This window comes from Rousettus aegyptiacus, unplaced genomic scaffold, assembly GCF_014176215.1.
Source record: "Rousettus aegyptiacus isolate mRouAeg1 unplaced genomic scaffold, mRouAeg1.p scaffold_m13_p_2, whole genome shotgun sequence".
Lineage (NCBI taxonomy): Eukaryota > Metazoa > Chordata > Mammalia > Chiroptera > Pteropodidae > Rousettus > Rousettus aegyptiacus.
The window spans coordinates 153,573,644-153,590,031 of record NW_023416295.1 but is presented as its reverse complement, the minus strand read 5'-3'; the positions used below and the strand labels follow the sequence as shown (position 1 = coordinate 153,590,031).

General features: G+C 39.1%; 1 long non-coding RNA gene across 2 annotated transcripts in view; it reads right to left on the bottom strand.

Moving 5' to 3' along the window:
• Nucleotides 1-11,357: 11,357 nt before the first annotated feature.
• Nucleotides 11,358-16,388, bottom strand: part of LOC118613714 — a 31,718-nt gene continuing 26,687 nt past the window's right edge. For both annotated transcript variants that reach the window (XR_004955736.1, XR_004955737.1), the window contains one exon: nucleotides 11,358-14,863. This is a non-coding gene — a long non-coding RNA (uncharacterized LOC118613714). The remainder of the gene's footprint in view (nucleotides 14,864-16,388) is intronic.

The following is a 16,388-nucleotide window of genomic DNA, read 5'->3' as shown; positions in this document are numbered from 1 at the left end:
CTCACTGTCAACATTTTAGCATCTCTGAAATCGCGATGTGTCATATTTCACCTTAGATTTGATGAGGTTGGTGGAGTGAATTATCTTTTTAAATCTTTTAAAGGGATGAAGAAAAGAGCTAGGCTGTGTCTCTGAAGGAAAGGACAACTTCCTGTTTCACCCCTGGAGATGTGTGCCTGACCCTGTAGCGGGCTCTAATGGTGTCTGATTAGCTTTCCTTTGACTAGTATCTCCCTTTACTATGGTTTCTGCATACTCTCTCCTTCTGCACCAGTGAAACAAGCAGTGGAGAATGGAATGAATCTGTATTTTAGAGGTAGAAGGGCCTGGGTTAAATTTGGAGATTTGACAATTCTTGCTGGTGCTGGCCAAGCTACCTCCCTAAACTTTACTTCGCTCTTTTGTAAAATGGAGATAATGATTATTTTTTCACAGGCTTATAAAAACCATTAAAGCCTCTAACACTGTAAATGCTATGGAATTCCTGCTTGCTTTCTTTCCTTTCTTCCTTCCTTCCTTCCTCCCTTCCTTCCTTCCTCCCTTCTTTCCTTCTTCCTTTTTTCCTTCCTCCCTCCCTCCCTCCCTCTCCCCCTCCCTCCCTCCTTCCCTTCCTTCCTTCCTTCCTTCCTTCCTTCCTTCCTTCCTTCCTTCCTTCCTTCCTTCCTTCCTTCTCTTTCTATTATCTATCTATCTATCTATCTATCTATCTATCTATCTATCTATCTATCTATCTATCATCTATCTACCCCTCCTCGGATGTCAGCCCTTAGATGGCCCCAATTCCTCCAGTTTTGTAAGGTCATCTTGCCCTTTAAGATTTAATGAAAATTGACTCGCTGTCCAGCCCCACTTAAGAAGGGGTACTCCACATCTTTCCCAATACCCTGGGAAGACTTGTGGGACCTATTTGCTGCTCCCACTGACTTCTCTCTCTCTACTCTGCCTTTCACCTCTGGGCTTCTCATTGTTCCTTTGAAACAATTTGTCCCTCTAATAGATAGTGCCCCGAACCCTTTACCTTCAGAATACTTCTGACTTAAAGCTGTGTGTGAGCACTTTACTAACTTTTGTAGCAATGAAAGAGGCGCTGGCATTGCAAGGCACAACAAAACAATCAATACATTAAAACTGAATACTAAGCCTCTACACAATATTACTACATGAAGGAGTAAGTGTGGACTCTGAGCTAGACTGCTCAGGTTCAAAGTCTGGTTCTATTCCTTACTAGTTATGACCTTGGTGTTGGGAGAGACAGTTTGTCATGGATCCTGAACATCTCTACATGTCCTTTGTAAGGATACAGAAAGCATGATATAGGAAAATACCATCAAGTCTGGTCAGGGAGTAGATAGACTCTGACCCTGAGCAGCTTCTCTAGCCAGTCACATAGCAATTACATTGGTCAAAGTGCCCACAGTGTGACTACTTTACAACCAATTCCTTGGGGGAGAGGGACTGGTCTGTTTGTTGCTTTCTCTAAAAGGTGCAGAGTCTTTGACCTTAGACTCCTCACATATTGCACAAACCACTGAGTAAGTAGCTGCCATCTGGGCCCCTTACTGCCATGTGGGACTAAGGGCAGGGGCACCAGAGTTAGCATGCTGAAGGTCCCACTGTTTGCTGTGTTGTGAGTAATAGACTATCTTGCACTGGTCCGTTCAGTCTCATTGTCTACTTTTGCACCTATGAAGTGATGGCAAGCCAACCTGGTTGCTGGCTTAGTCATGTCCTTAGTCTTGTTATTCTGTGTCATTCTCTATGACATTGGGGCTTTTCCCTGATACCTGGTTAATTTACTTAGTTTAGAAACTGTGCCTCAGTTTCTACATTTAAAAATGGAGATAATAATAACAGTAACTCTTGGTATTGTGGTGAGAATCAAATCATCCAGTACTGTAAGTTAAGCACTAAGAACAGCGCCTGACACATAAGTATGTCCAAACTAATACCATGTCACTTAGCTCTACTTTCTCCTATCTGTTTCTACCTTTCTTTTGAAGTGAAATTTACTTTTCTTTGTCCCACTGCTAATTCATCAGGGCTGTGCCTGTGGCCTAACTTTTCTTAGCCGAAATGCTTAACAAAGACAGTTCTCTCTCCTCATCAGAATTTTCTCTAAAGCTCTTAAATTACAAATTTTCATTTCCCTCTCTGCTACAACAAAGGTGGTATTCGAATCACTTAATGGCTGTTCTTACAAGGGCACTGACCCATCAGAACTCTCTGGAAGGTAAGTGTACCAGCAGAAATCCAGCTGCAGAGATCTACAGGTGCAGGGTCAAAACATATTTTTTTGGAATACGAGAATTAAAATATTTTCCCCTTCCTTGCCTCAAAGAGGCAGATCAGCTATTTGAGGGGAGAGCGAAGAGAAAGGGTGTAGATATAAAATTAAAGCAGCTTTGAGAAGGGGTACATCTGTCAACATAAAATGGGAGCTACTTTGGGGCGGGGGAGGGGGAAATCTTGGAAACAAAAGGAGGCAGATGAAAAAGAAAAGGTCTGCAGAGGAAAGCAAGCGTGAGACCAGAGTTCCTGGAGAGAGGGGACAATTCGAGCTGCATACGAGATGAATGAAACGTCAAGAAAAGGAGGTACCTACAGAGTTTCTGGAAGTTTTGAAATATGTGGTATATGGTGTCTCTTTAAGAAATATTTAAATAAAAACATGATTTTCAACGGTCATTTTGGAATGAAATTTGTGTTTCTTTTGAACTTGACACCATGCTGAGGATGACCTTAATGACTTTAAAACATGATATTTGTACATATAAATATAAAACTCTCACATATACATACACATAATATATAATATCTGGTGATATATTGATAATATATCATTTGAGGCATGTAATACAAATCATACTATATGTATCAAATACATATGTACATGCAAAAGCATCACGCTTAAGGTAGGTCAAACACATGTGCCAATGCTCCTTGCTTGTGGAAGCTAGAAGTAAAAGTGAAAAAAAAAAAGTGTCTGTGGAGATAAATTAAGAAGGCCTTTTTTAAAAGCGATGCTGGGATCAGGTTTGTGGAGGTATGGGGCTCTGATGCTCCCATTTGAGGCAGAGGAGGAAAGGCCGATCTCTTCCATAAAAGCATGAAAACACAGCACCTCCACAGGCAAAGAAGAAGCAAGAGAGATGGAAGATACCAGAAAAAGGGTCGGAAGAGCCAGTAACTTGCCCGTACAATAGTGAGGGCTCTATGTGGGCCGGGCTTTACTTTTGCCAGTAACTGGACATGTTCCATCCACTTTATTGGTCCTGTTTAGCCCTGAATCACACTGGGTGCACAGTTCGGCTATTCACTGGTACCTGCTTAGACCAAGCATTTCTTACAGCATAATAGAATTATACTGGAGATTAGAAGATCACAGAAAATGATCACATTTTGTAGCGTACATCATCCTGTCCTTTTTTTTTTTTTTGCCTTTTCTTTCTGTAAATCTCCTTTACTATTTAACTTCTCTGCTCTCCTGCTAGTATAAATATATTCCTCCCTTTGTCTTATATGTAATATTTTGAAGACCAACTTTTGTGAGAACATGTCCCTAGAATCTCAGTCTTCACCCGGGGTGATTTGAAGGGTTTTCTTCCAAATTCCTCTCCCAAGATGGAATTCTTATGAATAAAATCTTCTTCATCACTTCACATATTTGTTGTGCAATGAATATATTTCTTTTTGTAGTGGGGTAATATTTTGATGTTTAACTATGTAGGTTTAAAAAAATTCCTCTTATCTCTCTTTTCTCATCATTCAAGAAATATAATTTTTAGAGATTCAGATATAGAGATGATATAGAGAGAATGATTAAATCCTTGACTTTTAAGCTCTTGAAAATAATTTTGTAAAATCTGTAGCAGAGAAAAAGGTCTTAAAAGCCATGCCTTTCGATGACAAGAGCCAGGAACGTAAGAGAGGAATGTTTTTGTGTTTTTCTAATTCCCAAAATCTATTTCAACTATACGGAGCCAATACCTGGAGGACCAAATACATAATATTTATAGCATAATCACGGAGAAGAGTATGTGCTGTCATAAGAACTATGTCCAACTAAAAAGAAGATCTGGGCCGGCAGGCAGGAAAGCAAGCAAGGATTGTAGAGGATGTGCTGAGGATTCAGTGGTAGGGCCTCCTGCTGTCACCCCCACCTTCAAGGCCAAGTCTCTGCAGGGGTCTAATAAACTTAGATAAGTTTGAGGCATTCCAGAGCAAATAGAATCATTGTCTGGCTTCCCGGACAACCTGAATAACTGTAAACATCAGACAGCAGCCTGAGTCCACCTCAGCGGGACTGTGATCAGCGATGATCCAGACTGGGGGTGAGCACAGGGCCTGAGGGTTCTCACAGAGTCCCTTACACCCCAGCATGGTGTAGGGAAAGGAATTGGAAAAGCCAGGCCCCCTGAGGGGGCATGAGACAAGCTAAGTGCACCAGATGTGCCTTTGCGGTGAAGACAAGGAAGGAACAGCATTTAGTCTTGTCAAGTGAGGGCCACAGCAGGCTTCAGCAGCAACAGAGAGTGATGCTTGAGGCGTGAATGGATGAGTTCCAAAAGTCAGCACCGAGAGAGAGACATCCATGATCCAAACTCACATACAGCCTTAATGCCACCATGTCACACAGGCATCCCTCACACTCAGAGGCCATCCAAGAACAAAAGAACTAGAACAATAGGATTGGATGGGTAATTTGAGTTATCGGAAAAGACAGAGAGTAAATTATCAGGTAACAAGTGACAGTAGAGGCCCGTGCACTAAGCTGGGTTCTGTTATAGAGGAATCACTAATTTTTTATGGTAGCCACCATTTGTGATAATGCAAAGAGTGCACCCCCAAATCTTTTGGGAGAGTTACATGGCAGTAGCTACTAAAATTAAAAGTGTACACACCTTTCGATCCAGCAACCTCAATTTTAAGAACCTACCTTTTAAAAATAAAAAAGCCAGGCTGCAAAGAGATGTGTATAAAGATTTTTATTTTGACAATATTTGTAGTGCCAAAAAACAGGAAATAGCTCAAATATCGATCAAGAGAGAGGTGAATAAAGAACTGTATATCTGTGGCCTGAAATATTATGTAGCTATTACTATGTGTTTATATATTATTAAATGAAAAAGCAAGTTACGGTATAAGTGTATACAGTATCTCATTTTGTAAAAAAAAAAGGGGGGTCTTTATATATGTAATTATAAAAATATAAAAAGATCCATTAAACTGTTAACAAGAGCTCTTTAATGGGTGGTATTGGAAGGAGAGATCCTCATTTTTTGCTTATGTATTTCAATATTGTTTGACTCAAAACAAAAAACATGTTTTAATTTTGTAATAGTTTTAAGCAATAAAATAAAAATGTGGAAAGAAAAAATGATATTATGAGAAGAAAAAATCCCTGTTTAACAAGTTTCTACTGATACTCTTAAAAGCATTCATTAAAAAAAAAAGAATATGATTAGATTTTCACTTCTCTCTTGCCTGTATTCTCTTAACTGTGCACCCCTGAAGAAAAGTGATGAATTATAATGAAATAGAGGGAAAATGGAGAAGTCTTAAAATAAGCTATTCACATAATGGAATCTAGTGGAGAATTAAAATTTGATCTTGACTGTTTCTGAGACCTAATTTTCAAGGACCACTTCCAGGTCAGAGTTGGTTCCTTCTTTCTCTGCTGAATCGCTTCACCTTCGAGATTCTCTACTCCTCTACTCTCTCTGCCTCCCTCCCCACCCCACACCCCCCATAGGACCCACATTAGCACCCCCAGGTCTTCTTGCCTCTGACCTAATTGCTTACTGCCACCGCCCTCCAGGCTTCCTCATTCCCCTTACTCAGGGGCTTCTTCTGTCCTGAGAAAGCACTGAACATCATGACAGGGTTGTGGAGAGCATTAGTCTATTGGACGGAGCACTGAGGGGGGCCCTGAAATCCATACCAAGTTCCATACCAACTTTTTTTTCCACAAAAATCACTTCATTTTCAGAAATGGGATAAAGGAAAGAGGCTGGGCTACATCCGAGAATAATTCAGATATGGAATGTTCCAGGCTGTGTTGAAAGTGGTCCATACTGCTACTAGTTTTAGTAAGGAGGAAGAGGAAAGAGGAACATTAATTAGAACCTGAGAAAAGATCGGACTGGGAAAGGGGCTAAAGGAGTTGATGGAATGGTTTATCGAGCTAAGAAAGGAAAGAAAAAGAACCAAGAAAGTGTCAGAAAAGAGATTCAGCAATTAATTTGTTTAATATTGTGTCCACTCTGGCCTTTTTTCTTGTGATTCAGTGCATGTCACTGAGCTCAGGATATGTTCTTAAAGTTTCACAGTCAAGAAGAATAAACCTGGGTTTTTTAAAATAAGACCTTTTGAGGGCCTGGGAGGGTCCTCCAGGGAGAAATAAATGTGTGCACACTTTAGCCTATTTTCCATTTTGTGATTTAATTTAGGATATAAACCATAAAGCGAGCATTACATTTAAAGAAAACATTTATTATCCTAACAGTCATTCTTATCTGCTAAAATCCAGAATAATTTTTGATGTGACAGCAAGCAATGGGAGAAGGCAGTCTCTGTGATTTTGTGCCCAATCAAGTTTTCTGGGTCAAACATTAGCGATTCATGGGAAGCCCTTGGCTTGAAGCAGGGCCAGGGGAGGCAGGAGGCCATGCAATCACTGGTGGACTTGGTACTTTGGGACTCCTTTTTAATGATGAAACCACCCCTGAAGGCATTTGACTCACTTCAAGAACCCATGATGCAAAGCAAATGACCTATTTAATGGTTACTCCCCTGAGCCCTGACTTCTGCTCAGCATTCTGAAGCTGCCCAGGGACCCGAACCACACTACTCGTGAGGAAGCTGGTAAACTACCCTCACCCACGACACTGCTGTCCTGCACAGAAGTGAGAGTAAGTTTGAAATTGGAAGGAAGTGTTTGCTGCAAAGGCCTTTGGTCTCTTCCTGCCCATGTCAAGCAACTCAGCCACACGCTACCGGTATCCCGGCAAGAAACTCTGTCTCACAAGAGCGGAAAGAAAACTAAAAAAGACCAAAACCTTCCAACAGAAGCTCCGGGTCAAAACTCTGTGGGAGGAAGAGATATGAGGCAATTAATCGCCCTGGGCATACTGGGCAGGTGACTCAGCACGCCTACTTGAACAGGAGCTTGCAATTCTGGAGGAGCTAGGGTTGGTGCCATGTCGGGGTTGCTGGTGAGGAAGAAGAAAGGTGTGTGTACTCAGCCAGAAAAAGTCCATGGTCTGGTATGCAAAGATGGAAATGAGAGCCTTCTCCACGGAGGAAATTCTGTGTTCTCTGTCCAAACCTACGGTTAAACTCTGTGAAAAAGAAAACGCCCGGCAGGTGGCAGCACCAGATAACTGAAGTAAAACAAGGCTGCAAGACAACACTACCGTTCATTACCCGGCACTGTAGCTTTCTTTGGTGGGATTTCATTTAGCTATGAGAGGCTCTCTCTGTTAGAAGAAAGAGGCATCGAGTTCCTCTCTGTACTCCCAGCACCCAGCACTGTGCCTGGCACATGCTGGCTATATTTGTTGATCGAGTGGATCAATTAAGGGATGAATAAATAAATTTCGAAAATTCATCTAAACTAGAAAAAGCCATCATGTGAATTGGTCCGATTCCCTACTTCTTATCCTGTCACTACTATTGTCATGTTAATTACAAATTTAATCAGTTTTAGTAATAATAATAATGCACCATACTAGATTAATTCTCTACCCACCTGCGTGCCAACCTATATCCTTATTACCTACTTAATTAAAATTTCCCTATCTCTTTTGGAAACTAAAAAAATCATAAAGTTTTTTTTTTATTTGGGATTAGAGACACGATACCTAAAATTCCAGGTTTAAAAGAATTCGTCTATGTTTGAATGTTGATGTTTGTACAAAATCATGGAGACCACCTTCTCCCCTTGCTTGCTGTCAATCAACAATCGTTCCTTGATTAGGTGTGTTTTTTTAAACCAATGACTTGTTTGCCAACTGTGATTATTTCAAGTTTATTCTTTAAAAAAACCAAACCTTTCTTTCATTGGACCTCTCTGAAATATGCTAAAAAAGCATAAGCCACAGCACAATTGCTTAATAACAATAATAATTTGAGGTAATAAAAATAAAAAGACTAAAAAACTAATAAACAGTAATAGCTCACTAAACACCAGGCACTGTGCTGTACTGGAGTAGGTGATGACTATGTATCACTCTTGAGATAGTGTAAAAAAATCCTCACCCTTTGGTTAACCAAAGACACAAGACCTCCACACTGGGCACTAAAATAAGACCTTCCATGTCTACTTATCAGAACGAGGGATAGCCAAACTTTCCCTAAAAGCTAATGACGAGACTCTTGCTAATAAAATAATGGCAGTTAGCACCACTAACTTGAGCATGAGGGCCGGTTTATGGATATGTATGTTTTCTGAGGGCAGGAATATTATACATTTTCATATCCCTGGCACCTCACCCAGAATCTGGCATATTTTAGGACCTCAATAAATATTTACTGAATGTTTGGAGACTATGAGAACATATCTCACTGAACAATGGTTCTTGAATCAGAGCCACATTCTCAGCAGAAGAAAAGAATAGGAGAGCAGATTAGGGAAGCTGGCATTCAGCAGACTCATAGGAATGGGCCCGGAACCAACAAAACAAAAAACAAAAAAAAATATCAGATAGCATCATCTGGAAATGATGACACCCTTGATTATCTCTCTCATCCGAGGAACTCCTATCCCTCCTTTCTTCAACTTTGTTACACCTAATCTTTTTACTACTTGTTTTACACCTTTATTATATATTAAATGCAACTTTCCTGAACTCGAAAAGCTCATTTGAATCCTTTCTATCCATAAGGGGAAAGTCCTGAGTGATCATTAGTCTCCTTAATTCTAGAAGAATATTGGATCCTACAAACAATTGTCTTAAATCGTGATGGTCCCCAGTACCAAGCTTAATTCCTATTCTCTTCTCATTCTGCATGCTCTCCCGAGGCAATCTCATCCCCACCCATTGTTTCTATACCAGTAACTCCAGATCTTTAGCTGTAATCTATCATTGTCTCCTGAATTTTAAGTCCATACCTACAGCCAATCGCCTATCACACGTCTCAGATAGACATTCCATATCTACCTTAAACACATGGCAAAAATCAAATTCAGGAGCTTCTGGCTTAAGATGGCAGATGGAACATACCCACTTACTCTTTTTTTCCCCAAACTACATTAAAATCATAAAAAGATATGGACACACCCAACCCCACCCAACAAAGAGAATGCGAGAGAAGGAGAGGAGTAGAGATTCCATTAAGGTTTGGAAGTCAAGAGACCGATAATGGGGATGACTGGGGAGCAGAAGGATGTGAGCTGAAGCAGAACAGGTGAGAACAAGGCACAGCCAGTGAAGGAGTTGACCTGCCTGGAATAAACCCAGAAATGCTTTCAACTTGCAAACTCCAAATTCTACAGCAGGCAAGAAAGCGAGCAACGAGCAGAAAGCAAACAAAAGTCCTTTAGTATCTTCAGAAACATTAAGAAGCAGACCTCGCACATTGCCCTTTAACCGATGAGTGCTCCACAATTATTCTGAGTAATAGCTGCCCATCTGTCCATCTCCAAATTTTTACAACTTCACACGTTGTTCTTTATGTCCCATTAATGTGAACTTACTTTTTGTTCTTCCTCAAAATTTGTCTTCTTTTTAAAATATGTGCTGCTCACTCTACCCAAAATCCTTAGTTTCTTTATTGTCATGGAAACACCTTTCAAGCTCAGCTCAAGCGTTACTTCCCCTGAGGAAGTCCCCAAACTTCCCTGGACTGACATGAGACTCACGCGGGATTCTTGGTCTTTGAATGCCCTGTGTCTGTTTCATTTCATTTGCCCTCACAACAGCTTATGTGTTACATTGTAATAATATGTTCCCTGTTTCCCAGACCAGACTCAAGGCTCTTTGAAGGCAGAAACCAATCCTTTTAGCTTTGTATCCTTTGCATACATGTCACATGGATGAATGATCATATTCATAACAGATAGAAACTTAAGACACTATCCACATAATCCCTGTCCTTGGGCCAATGAAATATTATCATTCTCATTAGTTGAGGCCACTGAAACCCAAAGATTAAGTGACTTAAAGTTGCACAGCTAGAGCATACAGTTCGTACGTGTGATGGGGCAGAGGTGAGGAGGAAGAGATGATGGTGGTAACCGGGGTCCTGGTTTCCTGCCTTCTGATACAGTGATTGTTCCGCCACGTGATGACACCTCTTACCAATATATTATCGTTTCACTAAAGAAACTCAGCTGGAAAAATATATATAAACAAAAAAAATTATTATCTAATTACTTTCCTTTAACCGATAGCAATTATTATACAATATTTTAAAGCCTAGCCTTGTTCTAAGAGAAGAAGGTAATCACGCTTTGAAATCGCCCATTTACTCATTAGGCACTATGTCCTATACATAATTTTCTATTACAACAAACTAATAAGCAAATGCTTCCACGGGTAATCACATTTAGTTCTCCCCCCTTATTCTTTTATTGCCACTACGGTACATATGCCAAGGTGGTAAATGGGCCAAATATTCAATGTGCTGGCCAGCCGGAGTCATGTTGGCCCCTACCTCGGCATATTCTCAAATGGCTCACCATTACCTTAACCCATCCTTGAAAGCTGGCCAGTGTTCACTTCAGGGAAAGATCCATGTCTTCTCATTCTCTTCTATTTCCTTTGATGCCCTGTCAAAGGGCAATGATCATGATAGGTACTCCAGAGAGAACGTGTTGATTTGATAAGGAAGACAAAAAGGAACATGCAAAACAGTGATTTTTTTTTTTACACTTTCTTACCCGTTTCCCTCTCTTATATATTGTTATTTGGTAGCTTCTTCTCGGTCTACTTTTCCACTTTTTCCTTTTAATTCCACCATTCAAATGATGTAAATGTCCTAGATTCTGCCCTCCACCTTCTTCTCTGAATACATCCTGCCCGAGCAATCTCATCCATTTAGTTTCATCATAATCTATATGCTAATGACTCTCAAATCATGGTTTTTAGAACCAACTTCTCCTAGGAACTAAAGACTCTAATTTCTAAGAGCCTCCTACACAATGTCAAATATATAGCCTAATAAACCTTAAAAATAAGATATCTAAAATAAAATTGGTTTCCCGGAATGTGCTTAATCTCGTCTGATCTTGGAAGCTAAGCAGGGTCGGGCCTGGTTAGTGCTTGGATGGGAGACCACCTAGGAATACCGGGTGCTGCAGGTAAAAGAATAAAATAAAAAAAATAAACAAAATAAAACAAAATCCGTTTATCCTAACCCATTTTTCTATTTGTTAAAGGCATCACTGCCCTCCCAAACATAGTGGCCCAGAATCCCGGTCATAATTTGTACTCCTCTGTTCTCTTTTCTATGTCTCTATTGGGAAAGCTGAGATGCTTCCACAACCCACAAGGAATTCCCTTATGCCCATGGCAATAATACCTTCCCTTACCCCAATCATGATTGTCTAGTGGGAGCTGCCAAAAATAGCACCTCAAATATCAATCAAGTCCAGTGACTGGTCCAAGAGATGAATATGTGACCCCAGCCCACCTATCGGTGTCCATCTCTGGAAAAGTTCAAGCTGGCCCAGGAGCAGATTCCACTTTTCTCTAGTCCCTCATCTAGAAGAACCGGCTATGGTGATGATCCTCAAACACAGAGAGAGTTTGTCTATAGCATGAAAGTATAAAGGCTACCTTCAAAGAAAGAACATGGAGGAAGAATGACATCTGAGGCCTTGATTCAATAGTCTCTCCCTAGCTATATCATTGTCATTCCCAAAGTTAGCTTGGTAACTTACTAATTTTGCAAATAAATTTCCCTTTTTTACTCTTTAGCTAAATCAATTTGACCTGTCATTTACAAAATCCTAACTTAAATAAAAAAATAAACAAAATAAAACAAAATCCGTTTATCCTAACCCATTTTTCTATTTGTTAAAGGCATCACTGCCCTCCCAAACATATGCTTCTCTTTCCTCCAAATAGGTAAGCATTTAATCAGTTGCCAAATCATGTGGACTCTACTTCTTATACATCCTTCATATATATTTCATTTTCTTCACCTTGTCCAGCTCCTGGGTTACATAATGACTTCCTCTCTATACTCCCAGACTCTAGTCTCACCTCCTTTAAACATCTTACAGTCGCTGTCTAAGAACTTTCTAAAGCTCATATTGAATGTGTCAGGCTTATTTTCAATAACCTTCAGCGGCTCCCTAGGACTCACAGAATAAAAACGAAACTGCTCAGACAGCCTCAAATACCCTACGATTTGGCACTTGCTTTCTTTTCCATGTCATCTCTCCAAATGTATCTTTCAACCAAACATGACCATTCACTTATTGCTAAGTATTTCCTGAACTTTCCTGCCTCCATGGTTTCCATTTCCTCTCCACTTATCAGAAATACGAATCTTACCCATGCTTAAAATGTCACCTCTTCATAAAGCCTAAATCCTTTCAATCATCAGCAAACTATATATCTTGGCTTTCACAGCCCTTTACACCTCTACTGAAACACATTTTCTTTGTGCTACAGTTATTTTCATTCATCTTACTTTTTTTTAGGTATAAAGTTCCTTGAGGACAGGAACTTTTCTATGTTAACCATTAGTACTCATGGTTTTCAGAATATGCCACTTCAAATATGCCTCTTTGACATACGGATTATTTTGAGCTAAAGGCAATTGAGAACCAGCAGATGCAGGAAAAGCTGTTTACATTCCCCTGTCTGCCTGCAAATAAGTACAATTCCCCGCCCCCTTTTTTTAAAGGAAATTTGCATTTATAATTTTTTTTTTTCATTTGTAAAAGTGTCTCTTACCAGGAAGAGAGCTACTCCAAGAGATACCTCATCACCTGAGAGACTCTTATCTGCATAACAAGATAACCCTTCTTTACTGTTCAGTTCCTTCCATAATTTGCATCCTCCGCCAAGGAGCAAAATTCTTTTCTTTTGTTTAGCCTAAATGGTATATAAGCTCAATCTTCTGACCACCCCCTTGAGCTTTTATTTCTTTGTGAACTGCTGTACCTACATAAACTGAATCTGGTTTTTTTTCCCTCTTGTTAATTTGCTTCTTATCAATTTGATTGGGAGTAGAAGCAGCTAATAAACCTAGAGGGCAGAGAAAAAAAAATTTCTTCCCCTGCAGTACTTAATATCATATTTGTACCCAGTAAGTTTTCACCAAACACCATTAAACTTATGTATTTATGACATGTAGATTTAGGTAGAGGGATTGTTTCTCCTCTAACCATTTCAAATTTTAATTTGGTGTTGGAATTAATGCTTTCTATGGAATCTGGGACAATTATTATGGAAGTCTAGGTAATTATAGCATTTTCTAGTCTATCATTCTCATGGATGTACTCTATTAGGAAAAGTCCTGGTTTAAAATAAATTCTATTAGAAAACTAAATGTCTAAGTCTATCCTATTAACAAAAAAATAAAATTCAATTTTCTTGTCTTCTTCCTTCTTCCTTCGTCCCTCCTCCTCCTCCCTCCTTTCCCTTCTCCCTTCCTTCTTTCCTTCCCTTCTTCCTTTCCTCCCTCCATCCTTTCTTTCCTTCTTTCTTCTTTCTTTCTGAGACTATCAAAATGCAAGTTATGGCTTGGGTATAATTATAGGTGCCAAATCAAAGTCAGCTTTTATTTACAACCCTTTGCCAAGTCAGCAGTCCCTCTCCTCTTTTCAGATGTATGCAGACTGCACCTGAACTAGTTTGAGTCATGTTATTTGTACGCCATTAAAATGGGACATCTGATAATATCTTCTCCCTTTCTTTGGTTCAGATCATGAATGGGGCTCCTCTCCCTTCCCTTAGTCACCAGCTTTTGAATATTTACTATCTGCGATAATACAAAGAAGTGAATTTTAAACTCTAAGCAGTCTGTAGTTGAAGTAGGGAAGACATGAGGAAAGAAAAAACAGAGTGAATCCTAATAATAATGAATTTTCTGTGAGTAGGAGCAGGTTATGGAAGATGGGAGAGAAGAAGAATGAGGATGAATGACTAAGAGCAATGAAAGTTTACAAAGAAACCCAAGAAAGCTAAATATTTGCTTATGGATGAACAGGAAGGGAAGAAATAGCATTGTGCTTTTCATATCCATAGTAGGTATTCAATAGCCATTTGTACAAGAAGTTGGGCAGTGCTGAAAAGATAGGGCTTTCTTTCTTAGAATTGAGAAAAAAACAAGAAAAAAAAAACATTTATTTTAAAGGGCCATCATAATTTTAAAGCTATGGGATAACATATTTAAATGATTTGACTGGAACTTACTTAAGCCCCTATCTGCATGCAATTCTGTATAAGCTGAGTTTTACAGACTCTTTGGTTCTAGGTATTTATAACCTGAATTTTTATCTATATTTTTGCAGATGAGCTGTATTGAGAACATTTTTTCTCAGACTCCTAATCCTGGTTTTACAACCAGGCAGAGCCAGTCAGCCAGCTCCAGTTTTGCTAGGTTAGCACAGTTAATAAGAACGGAAACAAACCTGAACAACTGGATTCTGAGTCTTGAGCCTGGTTGGCCAAGGAGAGTAGACAGATATTACTGATATTGAATCGAAGGATATATAGGCAACTGACTCAGTACAGAATTAAAGAGTTGGGATATTGGAGTGGAAATTGCATCAGATTTGTGGTCAGTACAACATGAGTTTGAGTCTCAGTTCTCTTGTGTGGACTTTAAGCAAAACACTCAGTTTCTTCCATGATTCCGTTTCCTGTGACCTTGAAGAAAAACTATTTCTCTCAAATTTGGGGTCCTATGAAAAAGGAGAATATAAAATTGTTGTGAGGATTAAATGAGATAATGAATGTGAAAGCATTTTATAGTCTGAAAAGTGTTCTGTAAATGTAAGGTGTTATGAATTTTAGGTTATGGTCTTATTAATATTATGATTAAGCAAATGGTTTCTATTAGCTTCTGAGAGCAGGAGAGTCATGCACAGTATATGTATAGACAGGGTGAGTCATTCGCTAATACAACATTAATTCAAATGTTTATTAATGACATACTATGTCTCAGAAGTGCTTTAGGTTTTAGAGATATAGGCATAAGAAAAAAAAAAAGCAGATAAAAATTCTTGTCCTCATTAACAGGATATAGATAATCAACAAACTAGTGAAAACAAATAAAAGCTACAAAAATTTACTTGTGTAAAATTTGTGTAACTTACATTATTATAAGTTAATGTAGAATGTCTTTTAGTTAATAATATAAAGATAATGAAACAAATTATACATATAATTAACAGACACTGAACTAAGAACATCCCAAATTATTAGGAGGGGGTCACTTCTGAACTCCTCCCCACCTCCACTCTGCCTCTGTTCATAAGAACTTTAGCTGGTTACAAACCGAGAACAGGGCCTGGGCAGAGGTTAGCAATCAGGCGCCTATGTCTTGGGAAAGGTACATAATATGATAGCATGTGTCTTGGAGAAGAGTAGCATAGCAAAAGGAAATAGTAAAGGCTATGGTTAGTGGGGATGGAAGGTAACCAGGAAGACCTCACTGAGAAGGTGGCATCTGAGCAAAGGCCTCGGGGAGGTGAGGGAACCATCCACATGAAGATCTGGAGGAATCACATGCCTGTTCAAAGGAACAATGAGTGGAAGGTTCTGAGTTGGGAACATGCCTGGTGTGCTTGAGAGAGCAAGGGATTCAAGTGTTTTGATTGCTATATCTTTTTCACATAGTTTGAAATCAGGAAGTGCTCCAGCTTTGATCGTCTCATGATTGCTTTGGCTATTTAAGATCTATTGTGGTTCAGTACAAATTTCAGGATTATTTGTTCTGTTTCCGTGAAAAATGCCATTGGAATTTTGACAGGGATTGCATTGAATCTACAGATCGCCTTGGATAGTATGGAGATTTTAACACTATTAATTTTTCCAGTCCATGAGTACAGAATATCTTTTATTTATTTGCGTCTTCTTCAATATCTTTCACCAATGTCTTATAATTTTCAGTGTACGAGTCTTTCATCCGCTCTTATTCCTAGGATTTTATTCTTCTTGATGCAGTTTTAAATGGATTATTTTCTTAATTTCTCTTTCCGATAGTTTATTATTAGTGTATAGAAATGCACCAGACTTCTGTATATTGATTTTATATCTTACAACTTTACTAAATGTATTTTTTAGCTCTAACATTTTTTGGTGGCATCTTTAGGGTTTTCTATATGCAATATCATGTCATCTGCAAATGGAGACAGTTTTACTTCTCCTTTTCTGACTTGGATGTCCTTAATTTCTTTTTCTTGCCTAATTGTTCTTGTTAGGGCT